This window comes from Acomys russatus, chromosome 8 (assembly GCF_903995435.1).
Source record: "Acomys russatus chromosome 8, mAcoRus1.1, whole genome shotgun sequence".
Taxonomy (NCBI): domain Eukaryota; kingdom Metazoa; phylum Chordata; class Mammalia; order Rodentia; family Muridae; genus Acomys; species Acomys russatus.
Genome location: NC_067144.1, coordinates 24345601 through 24359451, shown reverse-complemented (window position 1 = coordinate 24359451; position 13851 = coordinate 24345601). Strand labels below are relative to the sequence as shown.

The window sequence follows — 13851 nt, the reverse complement described above, 5'->3', positions numbered from 1 at the left end:
CCTGCCTCCTAGTTCTGTTATGACCTTTGCACTCAACAAGAGGTAAATTTGTTTTGGTTGACACCTGCACTTTGTATCACATATGTATACACAGACTTTTCTCAACCTATACACAAGGCTACATATCTCACAATGAGGTTATGGCTTGATAAATCCATTGTCATTCAAACATATAATAAAACAAACTTGCAGTGTATTTAACTTGTCACCAAATCATAACTCTGCAGCACAGATCATTGTAGACATCAGTGTTTTGTCCCCTGGAAGGCATGGCTGTGGCTGACATGGTGCTATGCATAGCTGCTGCTTCAACCGTTAGTGTTATAATTAAGTATTGTGTGTTCTCTCACATACGATTATGAGAGGATGAACCAAACTTCATGGTGCAGTTGCTATTGGATGCCCATTGCTTTTGTATCATTGTAATTAGAACTATTACAAATTGGAGACATTTGTACTTACTGACTTCATACAATATGCATACATCCAGGCACGGTTATATAGCAATACCTGTTCACTGTGAATTCTGGTGTCCCAAGGAACAAATCCAGAGCTGTAATGCCTTTTAGAAAACGCAGCTCTAAGAATAAAATTATTCCCCCCCCCCCCGTATCTTCTGATGTGTCTCTGTGTCTCTGTCTGTCCCTCTGTCTGTCTCTCTGTCTCTCTGTCTGTCTGTATCTCTCTCTCTCTCTCTCTCTCTCTCTCTCTCTCTCTCTCTCTCTCTCTCTCTCTCTCTCTCTCTCTGTGTATGTGTGTGTGTGTGTGTGTGTGTGTGTGTGTATACATGTATGGTGCTAGAAGAAAAGAATTGGTCTACTTGGTCATATAATAACACTGTATGTAAACATCACTAAGGAAATACATGTTTATTAACAAGAAAGCATAAATGGTAATATTGGTCAGTTAGCAGACATATCTTTAAAACCTAGTACTGATACCTCCTTCAAGTGTATAAAAAGGTTCAAGCCGACATTATTATTTTAATTATAATCCAAGGTGAAAATAGTTATGCCCACACAAATTGTAAAGAAATACAAAATGGTAAAACCAAATACTTAATTTCATGGTTCCAATCAATCCAGAAACAGTTATCGATTTCCTTCTGTGAACAAGTTACAGGGGAATAATTGAGTAAGATGGGATTCACACTCTAAGGAAACTGCAATATTATCGAGCAGCTATGAGCTACATCCAAACATAAAATAAATTGGAGAGGCAAAGAGATTGAAAGAAAGAAAAAAAAGAATGGAAAAAATGGATTTAGCATGGTGCCAGTGAGAGTCATTGAAGGCTTTTGTGAAGTTTAAGAACATAATGAAAAGGTTTTAAGCAGATTAATATGGAAAGCCAGGTTAGAGATAATCACTAAAATGGGCAAGGAAGGGTTGTATCTAGGGATATTTTTTTCTATCAATTACAGAGCCAGTTTCAAAGTGTGCAGCCTTCAGTACAACCTCAGACCAGAGCCCTGCTCACACTGATGCATAGAAGCCAGTGTTCTTTCACCTCCTACATTCTTCCTGCGTTCTCCACCTCCATTTTTTTCCTTCCCAGCTGACTCTTCAAGACATTTCAGATGAAGACTTCTATTAATGTGGAAGTAGGAGGAGGCATCCAACCAATTCTGTAGGCGCCCATGATAATGCATTATCCTCCAGTGTGGAGTGAGAGCTAAGGGTTTCTTTGGATGTAGAAGTTGTCTGTCTCCAATTCCAAGGCAAAAATATCCCTGGGTTCCAGAACAGACCTGGGACAACTTAGGGCTTAAATATATTTGTAGTATTGAACAAGATTTGTCATATATTTAGAGAATAAAAAAGGAATATATTGCTATGGGGCCATTGGTAGTTGATGGGTTCATGCTGACTCCACCTGTTTTATGAAACTTTGTTTCATTTTTATCAGAAAGTATTAGCTTTTTTTTTTTAAAGAGAGAAGACCTGTGGAAATATTTCAAAGAAAAATTTCAAAGTAATTTCAAAAAACTATTTATGGTTCTTGTGTAAGGAATGATATCTTTATGCCCTACTGAAGAAGCTAAGAGTGTGAAAGGTGTTATGAGTCCCCAGAGCAAACTAATCAATGGTAGAACCTTGCTGGACCTCAGGAAGCCAATTTGCCTGATAGGTTTGTTTCGTTTTGTTTTTTTAACGATAGCTCCTTTCCTTTGTATTATATAGAGGGCACAGGTATAATTAAGGCTGCTTGAGACTTTGTTGAATTTTAAAAGATCCAGAAATAATGTGAACAATATGAAATTGTCCTAGAAATCTAAACCATTTGAAAATGACGTGTTATCTTGAGTCCAATTCTGAGATCATAAATCTCAGCCAAAGCAAAGATATAAGCTGCAAAAGTCTTTGAGCCCACCCTCTTAAAAATGCCTTCCAGGAAATGTTTAGGTAATTCTGAAGTCCTCCTGTGTCCCTGACCTGTTCTACTACTTTCAGTCCAGTCTGCTCATTTTCTACGCATCCTCCTTCACGATTGCATCTCCTTTGAAAAATTACTCCTATTAAACTAAATCTCTCTGTCACTGCAAGAGACATAAAATTAAAAATATCTGTCTTCAATCATGGCAGACTTCTTCCTTGTCTCCTAGGCTCCATTTATCAATAATTAATATATAAAGAAGACTGGAATCCATTTCAATTTCAAAGGCCCAAACGTTTCGCTGATTAATAAAAAATTGTGCTCACAAAGATGGAGGGCATGCCATAGAGGAATGATGGAGAACCCATCACCAGCAGGGAATAGATTTCCAGGGCCACATACGCTGTGTAGCCTACTTTGAGCAAAAGAGGCCATGTGGGAAGCTGAGTCTGCAGGAGTACCACCCACCAAGCCTGACATCGCGAAGGAAGGAATTCATGTCCACTAGTATCATCGTGATCTGTTTAAATTATTTCTATGTTCAAGGATTACAAAGACAATAAGCATTATTTAATATTTTAATTGCTTACTCTCTGCACCTAGAAATTCATGCTTTACTGAACACCTAATATATATATTATATAATATATACACATATGTGTGTGTGTCACACACATATATATGTCACACACACATATATGTCACTATATTATAGGAGATAGATGACATCCTTGAGGGAGACTCCCTATTTTTTATTCATTAAATATTTTTATTATATATATATATACATTTAAATTATTGTTCATATATACAATAAACTACTTATAGCAAGAAGAACCATGATACAATCAGGAATTATATAAATACTACAATCTTAGTGTTTTGGCTGTTATGTTTTTTTGTTTTGTTTTGTTTTGTTTTGTTTTTTTGCAACCTTGAAACATCTTTCCTAACTTGGTGCATCTAAAATTTTGGTTGTAGATCAATCTCCATCTCCTCTTGCCATTACCAACTTAAAACATCTATCTAGACCTAAAAGCATCTTTTTTTAAGATTAGAATTTTTTTTATTAATTTATTCTTGTTACATCTCAATGGTTATCCCATCCCTTGTATCCTCCCATTCTCCCCTCCCTCCCATTTTCCCCTTATTCCCCTCCCCTATGACTGTTCCTGAGGGGGATCATAATAGCCAGAACATGGAAACAGCCTAAGTGTCCCTCAGTAGAAGAATGGATAAAGAAACTGAGGTACATATACACTATGGAATACTACTCAGCTATTAAAAACAAGGAATTCCTGAAATTTGTGGACAAATGGATTGAGCTAGAAATGATCATAATGAGTGAGTTAAGCCAGAAGCAGAACGACTCAAATGGTATACACTCACTTATATCTGCATACTAGCCCAAGGGGCATGTCCCACGAAAGCCTTCACTTACCAGGAAACTGGGACAGAGGGGAGGACATCCTATTGGGACTCTAGATGAGAGAAGCATGGGAGAATAGCAAAGTAGAAGGATCCAGAGGGTCCTAGAAACCTACAAGTAGAACATTATGATAGGCAGATTTGGGCCCAGGGGTCCCGCTCAAACTAAGGCACCAGCCAAGGACAATACAGGCGATAAACTTTAAACCCCTAAAAGCATCTTAACCCCTAAACAACTAAGCTTCATTGTAAAACTAAGCTACCTGGTCTTTGAATCTCTAGGTGTTTAAATTTCCCATCTATCCTGTTAGATGGGAAGATCTCTTGGAAATTGATTCTTGCACAGATTGTTGCCAATCCTGCTCTTTTTTTTTTTTTTTTAAATCAAGGATTTAAGCACTGACTTAGGAAACCAGGATCACACAAATGCCCCAACTCTACTACGTATGTAGCTTCCATAAAATAGCTGCAGGTTGGCAGTGAATAGAATGTACCTTCCCCTACTTTTACTTCTTTCCTATGACTTCCCTAGTGCACTTCCAGGGACTGACTGGAGGCTCCGCTCATCATTTTATGAGAGTTTTATTTTCTAGCTCTCTCTGTTCTGTGCAGCCCACAGGGGAGATTCCTCAAGTCTCAGTATCCTTGATGGCATAAAAACAGCTTCAAGTGAAAACATAAATGTGTCTAAATAGCATGTGTGTTAAAATTGATATAGCTGAGTATTTTTGACATAACTTCCTCTCCTGGGAATCCTGAAAAAATGGTGGACACCTCAATACCTACAGAGCCTACAGAGACTTAGAAGAGGAGGGTCTCTCCACCTCAATGATACTTCCCAATGGCATGATTCCATCTTTCCTGGCATTGCAAAGCTTAACTCCATATGCAGGGATCTAAACAATAGTGTGATTGCTGAATGGACTATTTTTTCCTTCCTGCTTGAAAATTCTGAGGTTCTTTACTGTTCTACCACAGTTGGGATCAAATATGGAACTTGCATCCTATAGAAAATGAGAACTCAGTAACTAAGACACTTCAATTCAGAACTGAAACAGGCCTAAATACATGCACGTGAGTGTACTTTCTTTTGATATGAAACCAAATTATCATTTAACCTAAGACTTGAGAGAAAGAGGACCATTAAAGAGACATTGATGGCATTTTCCTAAAAGTGAGGTAAAATTGTAACTACAATGACAGTGAGTTCAAATGTTCTCTGTACATGTCTTTTAATCAGCATCCAATATATATTACCTGTGAAATTGTGTTACAGATATACAGATGAAATACTGCTATAACCTCACTCTAGTAAGGAAGCTGAAGTTAAGAGCTATCAAGATGTTGGTCCACAGATATAAGCTCACAAGAGGAGAGTTGGGAGTAGGATCTGGGCAGAGGGACTCCGGGGCAGAGGTATCCTTTCACACAACTCTCTACAGCAAGGAAAATCCTTGAAGAGGTGGGGTTACAGGGGAGAGTGGTCTACAGACCTATTTCCCACCAGCCACACCCCTTCTTCTTAGCTTTCATGGATCATGTTCCCCCAGATTAAAAACAAAAGAAGAGACAGCACCTGGACGACAAGTGAACATATCAGAATTAATAGGATCCTTTAGTCATCGGTGCAGACAGTAAATCAAAATGCTTGAAACCAAGACATCACTCTGTACTTACATCGCATAAAACAAAATGAAAATATGGGTCAATCTGAAGCCTCTTTCCACCGACTCTGTCTTTTTGATGGATACATTGTCCCTATTCTTAGAAACAAGGGACAATCATAAGATGAAGAATACCCCCCAAAAATGGTTTAAATAAATTTTAAAGAATGACTATGTGGGACAACCAGTGGTGTACTTTCTTCTATCCCCTCCCTCATTCCTGAGCTGGGATGCTACAAATGAGCCTGTGCAATGCTAACCCCACTGCCTCAGCCCATGGGAAACAACAGCAGAGATGGCCGATGAGTCTGTGATTGCAAGTCAATAACAATTTTGCAATTATACATTCTATAACCAAATTAGAAACAATGTCATTAAGTCTCAACGGCAGAAAAAAAATTAATTAATTTAATTTAAAAAATTTTTGTTTGTCCAAAGTAAATACCCTGGGAGATTGCACTATGTCATTTGGTAATTACTATGGAACAATACAGGAACAGATCATGATTGGTGTCTCGCAAAACAGCAATCACATTTGCCTTCTAATTATGACTGAGCTCTCTGGGAAACACAGTGAGCAGTGCACCCTGCTGTTACACCACAGCAATAACACTCATTACCCCAGTAAACACCGTGGAAATGCACAGTAACACACAGGGGCCTCCCTGCTGCGAGGCAGAGGCAGGCTCACTCATTAGTCTGAGAAGCATCACTGCATCATCTTTAATTACTTCCAGAAGACACACTAACCTGCCCACTGCTACCATGTGATGGTACCACTCATTATCTTGGCCCACCTCCCCCACTTACTAAGGAACCCTGCAGTAACCTTACCATAATGGTGATGTATTGTAAAGTATAAGAGTTTAAGCTTAGATTTGTGAGTGTCAAGATTCGCAAGCTTTTAGACTTATAAGCACACAAGTCCCCAATGTGAAAGGCATATTAAGAAAAATATGCAGAGTCACCACTGTCTTTCCAGCAAGTTCCTTTTCTCCAGTTCCAGAATTGTAACAACACGGTTGCAATCTTTCCCTTTTATTCTGACAATTAAAGTGATAATTGTACTATAGCTTTATGGATTCCAGGGTATGCGTAATTACAGTCAGTTCCCTAGGAACACAGCAATTTCAAAGCTATAACCTGCAGGTATCATTTATGTTCATTGCCCTCTTCACTTGTGGCCACAACTTTTACTCTGACTTCCAAGAGGGAAGATAGAAGGTGTCAGTGAGGTGCCTTGCTATGGGGAAAAAGAATGTTGAGAGGGAAGAGAAGGTAGAAAGACTGGGAGATAGCCATGACCTCTACTGGGACTTGCCCTGGCCATTGGGCAAATAACACAAACAAACACAAAGTAGTGTCTGGGCTGCTCCAGGGCTTTTGTGGCTCAATTTGAAGCTAGGGATGAAAGTGCCTGCATTTTGTATTTTAAAATTTACAAGATGCACACCTGCCTTCCTGTGAACTAATTTTTGATCATGACTTGCCCTGACAGGTGAATTAATGACTTTTAGGACAGCAGTTTGAAAAATAATTAAATGTAGGTGTTGCTGTTTTCATATGAGAGTAAAAAATAACTGCTTTGCCAGCACATTCATCACTTTGACTTGAACAATTTCTTCTACAGGCGGCTACTTGGGGAGTTTGTATATGCAGTAACTCAATTCGCTCTCAGCAGAGCAGAAGAGGAAGTGATGGGTGAATGTTTCCCCAGTTGTGGTAATTGTGGGAGATGTTGGCATTGCCATAGGCTTATAAGGAAGGTCTAGTCTTAATCTCATCAACAGTAATACAGGCTGTAGACTCAACTAGCTTGAATAGTTACTCAGCAAAAGAAACATTTAGGCCTCATGTGCTGGTAAAGGGATTAGGCCTCTAAGGGGTTAAGTTGGCCTCTCATGATTACTGAGATAGAAGGAAACAGAATCCTCATTTGATCCCAGCTTGTTCAGGAATGACAAACCAGAATTTTCTCCACAAGGCTGTCATCTTATTTCTCTCTATCGCCTTCTAGTTCTTCAGTGCTATCCAACACACAGAGAAAGATGCCTCAAAGGGTTCAATAGAGTAGGGGAAATGTCCTCTCAAAGTTATTTCCTTGTATTTTGACTAGACACTTAAATTTATGAATTCACTGCTTCTGGTTCCTCATATTATGAAAAATGGTAGTTTTTTTAAAATGTTAATTGGTTTATTTATTTACAACTTGGCCAAATTATGGAAGTAAAGAAATCTAACATTTTCCCCATATGCGTATCTGTGGCTAGATATAAGATATAAGAAATAAGAGTTGAAGTGTGAGTCAGGAAGAGAATTTGGGCTCCAGCCTGTCTCCATTCTCTATCCTATAGGCCAGAGATAGTTGTAATAGGTAGCTAATTAGACAAGCATTAGCAAGATTAGAGAAGCTATTAAGGATGGATCCCACCCGTCATGATCAGATGTGAAATCTGCTTTCCATTTATCATATGGAAGTCTTCTACATATCACGCAGAAGTACTGTGGCTTTCTTGAGGCCCAATTAAGGAACAAAAGAAGTGGATCTGAGTTCTACTTCTGGTTTTGGGTAGAGTCATGGCATTCTAATCTGCTCTAAAGATTAACACAGAACCTACTATCATCTTCCCACCCCAACTAAGAGTTCATCTAAGTCGTCTGCAAACCACCAGGGTAGGAGATATCCCTGGTGTGCTAAGGAAATGGAAGAAGAAATAACAATCCACTTACTGAGCAAAGGTGCTTATATATCTGAGGACGAGCCCCTTGCTTCAAGCAGTTGCTTCCAGATTTCTTCTAACTCAAAAATCATACTTTCCCTTTTTAACTTTCATTTTTAAGATACTCAGTTACACCTTAAACATGCTACCGTGACACTCAGGGCTCTCTTGTTAGTTCTCTGGAGACCTCTCCTCCACACAGTTTCTTGAAGATCGTCCATTGCTGCCCCTCACTCAGGAGTCATAGCACTCTCTCCTATATTACCATACTCCTCCTAACCTGGGAATTTCTGCATGCCTGACCGGTGGTTTTATATTTTTTGGGAGGGAGAGGTGGGCTTGTTAGTTAGTTAGTTTACTTGGTTTTGTTCTTTTTCCTTTTCTCAAACACTAATAAAAATATGTTTGCATTTCCTTCCAAGTCTATCTTTAACATATTTTATCAACAAGACTAACAAACCATCAAAAACAAACCCTGATTTTCCAGTGCCATGTGCTGTATCTCATCACAAGGCAGCCTTAAGTCTGATTACCTCCTGCAAGGGATCAGTTATCTATCCAAATCCATGCAGAGGAAGACGGGGTCTTCACGAAGCCCTGTGTCAGAAGAGGACAGAAAAGTTTTGAGGGATGAAAGCAACTCAATACATTGAATGGCATGACTCCAGACTTTGGTAGGCAGCAGGCAGAAGCCTCCTTCAGTGGAGGCCAGCTGTGTGTCTGACTCCTGCATATGTGTTAACACACCAGGTTTTTTTAAGTGGGGAAAAGTAACCATCGGATAGGTAAAGATAGGGAGTGGTCTTTTTCAAGTATGTCACCTCCCCATGGGCTTCAGCTCAGATTATGGTTATAGGAGGAGCAGCAGACTGAGGGGACTTTTAGTGCATCGTTCCTATTCCATGGTGTTAACAGTAATCTGAAGAAAAACATTTACTTTTTCACCAATGTTGAGTCGCTGGTCTTCTGTATCACCCCAAATGACTTCAACGAAGAATATCTAGATTGGTAATAACACTCACTAACATGTGTGAAGGCTTAGTTTCAAGTCCTACTACATAAATACACACACACACACACACACACACACACACACACACACATATACACATCTTAATTATTTAATTTTTAAAATCAAGGGAAAATCCAGTGGATAGTGGCACATGCTTTTAATCTCATGTCATTCAGGAGACAAAGGCAGGCATTTCTCTTGAGTTCTATGTCAGCCTTGTGTACAAATCAAGTTCCAGGACAGCTAGGGCTACACAGAACAACCCTGTCTTGAAAAACAAAACAACACAACCCAAAGCAACAAAACAAAACACACAGAAAGAATGAAAACATGGGATATTGGCTTCAGAAACAGTTTTCTCCTTTGACCGGTTAGTAGAAGACCAAATGTATGAATTCATAACATTTTATTTTCACGTAGTTTATAATAGAAATTTGTAATAACTTTTTTTGTCCCAGCAATAAAAAAATTCAATTTAATATAATCCACTTGTTTTCTCAAAACAAGATATTAAAAACATAAATCCAACGTATTTTAATAAAGAGCAAAGAAGGATGGATACAGGCTACAAACAGGTGTCTAGGATCTACTGAGGTACATCACAAAGCAAAAGCCAGATAAAAGCACATATTGCTTTAAAATGCTTTTATTTACAACATTTACTACATGTACAATGTGATTCAAATAAAATAATAATACTAAAAACGTATTTCCTGATGTATACAGTGAAATTTTGCAACAATCACAGAACCCTGCAGGTGTGTTAGTGTTGCAAACCACTGAGAGTTATTGTACTGACTTTGCTATATCAATGCAAAGATCTCATGAGACTTTTAGCAGTACTGATCCTCCATGGTTCCTAAATTCCTAATTAGAAGCAAGGTCAAGTGGTTTAAAAGCATGGCCTTTCTAGTTTGCTCTGCTATATAGGTCACCAGGCATAGGTATAATCATCTCCTGAAATAAACAATTCCCAACCTCCTGGAAAAAAAAATGCTTCTATTGTGTTGAGAAGGTTATTACTGACACTAGTAAGAAATGCAGCTACCTCTACTGGAAATGTTATTGAAATCATTATAGGGATTATAATGCTTCACTAAGTGTTAGGTAGGGGGAATCCCAACACTCAGCTGTGGAACTTGAGAAATCCACCTTCCTGTCAAGGCAGCTATGACTACATCTTGCTGCTCAAGCCAGGAGAGAAATAATACATTTGCACGTGAGATCCTGAGACGAAGCTGACAAATGGATTTCATCAAAGAGTTTTATATTTCAGACGTTGTTTGAGACTCCCACTCAAATATGCCATGCATGTTGTACATTTTTTTATCCCTCTTTATATCTCCTTTGTAACTTTACATCGAACCATTATTTGTATGTGAGTTTACAAAGGCAACTGGCTCACTTAATTTTTTCAGTTATTTGGGTTCAGATGCTAGATGTCTCAAGAAAAAATTCTTTCACAATGTGAACCTAGATTTCCATCAAAACAAACAAACAAACAACTATAACCAACAACCACCTTGGGCACCTCTATCCAAGATTCTGCAAGGCAGATTGACTAATGAGAACCTTTTGGTTGTAGAGTGCTGGACTATTGTAAATCCAGATCCAAATCCTAACAAGCCATCTTTAGAGTCCTTATGAGACATCTGTTGTATACCTTTCTACTTGTCTGATTAACATCTTTATGGCTACAAAGTTAAGCCTTTGGGAATATATTGACAGAAAGCCCATATTCAGCAAGAGAAAGCTAAGAAATGTTATCAGGATACATCCAAGATCCACAGCAGTCTCCCCACTTTACTGTAATCTGCCTTCCTTGTGTTTTTTTTACCATAGTATTTTTTTCAATTCTTTGACTTACAACTTCATTTTACATTTTAGCTATAAACATTTTATGAAACTGTATCCATGTTGGAATGCTTTATTTGAGGTCACTTGTATCACTGTTCCTAGACCTTGGTCAATCATTTGTGGTTCATGAATAAACTATCTCTTAGTGATGAGGTAAGAGTTATGTTTTATACCCACAGCACTTTAAAACCATGGGTCAAAAATATTATTTATTTATAGATGTTTTTATTGACTTTGTGATATGGGTGTAGAAGTGTCTTTATTTTATTTTATTTTTTTTTTTAATTTTATTTTATTTTTTTTTTTTTTATTAATTTATTCTTGTTACATCTCAATGTTTATCCCATCCCTTGTATCCTCCCATTCCTCCCCCCCCCCATTTTCCCATTATTCCCCTCCCCTATGACTGTTCCTGAGGGGGATTACGTCCCCCTATATATTCTCATAGGGTATCAAGTCTCTTCTTGGCTACTTGCTGTCCTTCCTCTGAGTGCCACCAGGTCTCCCCCTCCAGGGGACATGGTCAAATGTGAGGCACCAGAGTATGTGAGAAAGTCGTATCACACTCTCCACTCAACTGTGGAGAATATTCTGACCATTGGCTAGATCTGGGAAGGGGTTTAAAGTTTACCTCCTGTATTGTCCTTGGCTGGTGCCTTAGTTTGAGCGGGACCCCTGGGCCCAAATCTGCCTATCATATTGTTCTACTTGTAGATTTCTAGGACCCTCTGGATCCTTTTATTTTGCTGTTCTCCCATGCGTCTCTCATTTAGAGTCCCAATAGGATGTCTTCCCCTCTGTCCCAGTTTCTTGGTAAGTGAAGGCTTTCGTGGGACATGCCCCTTGGGCTAGTATGCAGATATAAGTGAGTATATACCATTTGATTCTTTCTGCTTCTGGGTTAACTCACTCATTATGATCATTTCTAGCTCAATCCATTTATCCACAAATTTCGGGAATTCCTTGTTTTTAATAGCTGAGTAGTATTCCATAGTGTATATGTACCACAGTTTCTTTATCCACTCTTCTACTGAGGGACACTTAGGCTGTTTCCATGTTCTGGCTATTATGAATAAGGCTGCTATGAACATGGTTGAGCAAATTTTCTTGTTGTGTGCTGGAGCATCTTCTGGGTATATTCCAAGGAGTGGGATAGCTGGGTCTTGAGGAAGCCCTATTCCCAGTTTTCTGAGATAGCACCAGATAGATTTCCAAAGTGGCTGTACTAGTTTGCATTCCCACCAGCAATGAAGGAGTGTTCCTCTCTCCCCACATCCTCGCCAGCATTGGTGTCGCTTGAATTTTTGATCTTAGCCATTCTGATGGGTGTAAGATGGAATCTCAGAGTTGTTTTGATTTGCATTTCCCTGATGACTAAGGAGGTTGAGCATTTCTTTAAGTGTTTCTCAGCCATTTGATACTCCTCTGTTGAGAATTCTCTGTTTAGTTCCAAGCCCCATTTCTCAATTGGGTTATTCGGTTTGGTGGTGTTTAATTTCTTGAGTTCTTTATATATTTTGGATATTAGACCTTTGTCAGATGTAGGGTTGGTGAAGATTTTTTCCCAGTCTGTAGGCTGTCGCTTTGTTCTCTTGACAGTGTCTCCTGCCTTACAGAAGCTTCTCAGCCTCATGAGGTCCCATTTATTAATGGTTGACATTAAGGCCTGGGCCGTTGGTGTTCTGTTCAGGAAGTTGTCTCCTGTGCCAATATGTTCCAGGCTCTTTCCCACTTTTTCTTCTAAGTGAGTTAGTGTCTCTGGTTTTATGTTGAGGTCTTTAATCCACTTGGATTTGAGTTTTGTGCAAGGTGACAAATATGGGTCCAGTTTCATTTTTTTACACATAGACCTCCAGTTAGACCAGCACCATTTGTTGAAGATGCTATCCTTTTTCCATTGAATGGATTTGGCTTCTTTGTCAAAATCAAGTGACCATATGTGTGTGGATTCATATCTGGGTCTTCGATTCGATTCCACTGATCAACCAGCCTGTTGCTGTGCCAGTACCATGCTGTTTTAAGTACTATTGCTTTATAGTACAGTTTGAGATCAGGTATGGAGATTCCTCCGGAGCATCTTTTATTGTACAAGATTGTTTTAGCTATTCTGGGTTTTTTGTTTTCCATATGAAGTTCAGAATTGAACTTTCAATGTCTTTAAAAATTGTGTAGTTATTTTGATAGGATTGCATTGAATCTGTAGATTGCTTTTGGTAGGATGGCCATTTTTACTATGTTAATTCTCCCGATCCATGAGCAAGGAAGATCACGCCATCTTCTCAGGTCATCTTCAATCTCTTTCTTCAGAGTTTTGAAATTTTTTCATACAAGTCCTTCACTTGCTTAGTTAGGGGTAACTCCTAGATATTTTATATTGCTTGTGCTAATGTGAAGGGTGTGGTTTTCCTAATTTCTTCCTCTGCAAGCTTGTCATTTGTGTATAGGAAGGCTACAGACTTTTTTGAGTTAATTTTGTATCCAGCCAATTTGCTGAAGGTGTTTATCAGCTTTAGGAGTTCTCTGGTGGAGTTTTGAGGGTCACTTATGTACACTATCATATCATCTGCAAAGAGGGATAATTTGACTTCCTCCTTTCCCATTTGGATCCCCTTGATCTCCTTTGTTGTCTTATTGCTCTGGCTAGAACTTCGAGTACTATATTGAAGAGATATGGAGAGAGTGGGCAGCCTTGCCTTGTTCCCGATTTGAGAGGAATTTCCTTGAGTATCTCACCATTTACTTGATTTTGGCTATTGGCTTGCTGTATATAGCCTTATTATGTTGAGGAAAGTGC

General features: G+C 38.8%; 1 protein-coding gene across 2 annotated transcripts in view; it reads right to left on the bottom strand.

Moving 5' to 3' along the window:
• Lsamp (limbic system associated membrane protein) overlaps positions 1-13851 on the bottom strand; it is a 2176218-nt gene that overhangs the window by 1480830 nt on the left and 681537 nt on the right. The gene's annotated exons all lie outside the window — the stretch shown is intronic.